The sequence below is a fragment of the Eleutherodactylus coqui genome, chromosome 7, assembly GCF_035609145.1.
Source record: "Eleutherodactylus coqui strain aEleCoq1 chromosome 7, aEleCoq1.hap1, whole genome shotgun sequence".
NCBI lineage: Eukaryota > Metazoa > Chordata > Amphibia > Anura > Eleutherodactylidae > Eleutherodactylus > Eleutherodactylus coqui.
In genome coordinates this window covers 78,254,552-78,258,069 of record NC_089843.1, presented here as the reverse complement: position 1 = coordinate 78,258,069, position 3,518 = coordinate 78,254,552, and positions in this window count along the sequence as shown.

The following is a 3,518-nucleotide window of genomic DNA, read 5'->3' as shown; positions in this document are numbered from 1 at the left end:
CCAAACATGCAGGACGTAACCTTATGTGTCGTTAAGTGATTAAAAGGGTTGTCCAAGTTGTAAGAACTCTGAAATCCCCTTTCCAATGCATTAAAATAACATATGTTGATATACTCACCTCTCTCTGCGATGGCGCTCAGTCATTGAGCTTTGTTATTGGCTGCAGTCCCTGTGATGCCCTGTAAACCGGACATGACTGCACTTATTAACAGAGACCAGAGCGGCGGACCAAATGCTGTTGTGGGACACAGCTGGAGCAGGGAGGGGTGAGCATATCACCATTTATTACTTTAATGCATGGGGAAGGGGTTATGCAATATTCCTACAACTCAAACAACCTATTTAAGAATGTAGAGGGTTAATTTAGTTGCTAAGCTATCAAAATACGAATAAATAGTTGAAATATAAAATGTGCGTTGGTTAAGAAAGATAGGGGGCCAGGTGGCCAGAAATGACTCCTCTGAATTGCTCAAGGTTTCTGCTTATCTATGGTACATTCACAGATTGTCCTGGCCCCCAGTTTTCTCTTCTCAGTAGCTCATTAAGAAGGAATGTATTCTTGCAATTATTAGCTGACCACAAGACAGGCCCTTCCTGACTGGGCAGTGGTCTATGATCTATATAATATGATGTTTTTGCTTCAATAAACTAGAAGCCATTTTGATCACACTGTCTGGTCAGCGTGTCTTCTCCGAGCGCTCGTTGATTGCTTATACCAATTTGGACCTAGGCAACATTAGCATCTGGTCCCCCATGGAAGGACCCCCGACAAGAATGAGATATCATGGTCATAGAAAAAGTACCATTAGGAATAACTATAATTCAGGTGTGTAGAATTCTAGGTTACAAACGCTTGAATACTCTTGCGTTAACCTGTTTGTATGTAAATTGACTTTCAATGTTGGGTTATTATATTCTTTCAATGCAATGAGAACTATTGTCACTGTTTAACTACCGGTATTTATATAAGTGGCATTTGCGTTTTTCAATAGTAGTTTCTTCATTCCTCTTATTCCTCCATCCACATTTTAAACCTGATCATTCTTTGGGGTCTATTCTGAACATGCTAATGTAATCTCACAAACGTAGTTTCCAGACATGTGATATACTTACACATTTCCCGGAGTATTGATCACTCATATATTTACTGTGATGTTTATATGCCAAGTTGTCGAGCCTAAATTAATTATCATGGATGTTAAATTAAACTTTATTTTAAACATCATTTTCTCCAGAAGACTAATCTTTATGAGAATATGTCCTCATAATGTTTTCTTTCCTTGAATGTATGTAACAGTTGAAATTTACCATATAGATGAAGAGAATTGAGCACATTTTTTTCCAGATTGCATTAGAAATCAAGTGCAACAGGGAACATACATCCCCCTATGTACATTAATAGGTTTTCTATCTTAATAGTTGGAGCATGAATAATTCCTTTTCTATATTAAATAGGAAGCTTTTTAAATTATTCTGGAAATTTAACAATTTAGCACAACCAAATTGACACTAGGGCATATCTAGTTTTCTCTGACACGAAAGTCATAATTTTGGTGCATGCGCCCAAATTGTGACTTTTTGGGGATTTATGCCAGGCCCCAGGACTTTTTCAAAAAGTGGTTGGGGAATACTTAGCGCCAGGGGGTGAAGCGATGCCTGCCCCATCACATATACTATAATGTTCGAGAGAAAGTGGCATACATTATAGCAGAAATTTATGCCAGCTCGGAGCTGGCATAGGTTTCCATATTAACTCCCAGTCTAAATATGCCCCACTGCCTCTGGGTGGCACTTCATAACAATTCACATATCATAAATGTCTCTAAAAACCTCACTAGACTCAAATCCTGCTCTTTTTTGTAGACACTTTTGAAAAGTGGAGTAAGAAGCATAGCATCTATTCTTTTTGGTACAAATCAATAGTAAATCTGTCTATACTTTGTGCCAAAAAAGGTGCAACTTTCCGTAGAATTCTGCCACAACATAGTAATAAATGTGCCCCTTTGCATGTAGTTGTTACGTCATTCATACTCACAAACTGGCAAACGTGAAAACAGCAGACATAACTCACAGACATAAATAAAACACTGACTGACAAATGCCCAAAACACGACCAAACATACCCGATAAACAGATGTAAATAGATACGATGTGAGGTATTGGTTCATTGACCAAGATACTTAAAGGGGTTGTCTCATGAAAGCATGTGGGGTTATATACTTCTGTATGGCCATATTAATGCACTTTGTAATATACATCGTGCATTAATTATGAGCCATACAGAAGTTATTCACTTACCTGCTCCGTTGCTGGCGTCCTCGTCTTCATGGATCCGTCTAAAATCGCCTCTTCTGGCGATTTTAGACACGCTTGCGCTGTGTGGTCTTCTGTCTTCTGAATGGGGCCGCTCGTGCCGGAGAGCGGCTCCTTGTAGCTCCGCCCCGTCACGTGTGCCGCTTCCAGCCAATCAGGAGGCTGGAATCGGCAATGGACTGCACAGTGAAGATCCCGGCGGCCATCTTACTAAGGTAGGTAAGAAGAAGGAAGAAGTCGCCGCAGCGTGGGGATTCGGGTAAGTACTACCCGTTTTTTTTTTTAACACATGCATCGGGTTTGTCTCGCGCCGAACGGGGGGGCCTATTGAATAAAAAAAAAACACGTTTCGGCGTGAGACAACCCCTTTAAGTCCCTACTCTAACGAGACAATTTCCACGTGAAACCTGCCTGCATACAGGGCGATCGTCCCGACAAGGACGGCCCCATGCTGGAAACTAGGGACCAACCTAGACCTAGATGACAGACAAAACACAGCAGGACTGAACACAGCTCACCCTAACATGCTGGGGATTTGCATACAACACCAAACACAATGCACCCTGAACATGACTGTTCACTCCACACAGCACATGCACTGACATCTAGAAACATGACACTGTTCACCATGAACACACTGAACAAACAGAAGATAGCCCAGCAGCCTCTAGCATAGGAGCTGGTATATATGAGCAGCAGACCAGTGGTAATTGGCTGGCTGGAGAAATCCATACCCAGCCACCTCAATCAACCCCACCTGTGGAACTCTGCTGCTGGAAACCCACGTAGAACAACTGATCCCAGCAGCACAACCTAATAGTACCTCTCCCTTAAAGAGGGGCTGCCAGAGAAACTTGCACCAAACACACAGGGGTCTGAGACCCAGGGTACTGGCAGGCTGGAGAAATCCTCACCCAGCCAGCTGAATCAATCCCCACCTGTGGAGGGCTTTGCTGCACTGAAACCTAACAGTAGTTATGTGACGTCTCATAGTGTGAATGACCGCCTTAGCCAGGACTGGCATCAGCATCAGGCATAACATGTGTAGGTTTAACCTTGTCCAGTTAAAGTATATATATCCCTAATTTTTATATGCTTGAATAATGTAAAAAATATATGGCCAGCCATTCTGTGCAGTGAAGAAACAGAAATAGTTAACATTCTCAAGATTCACATGGATGATTATCGTATAGGAATCAATTATT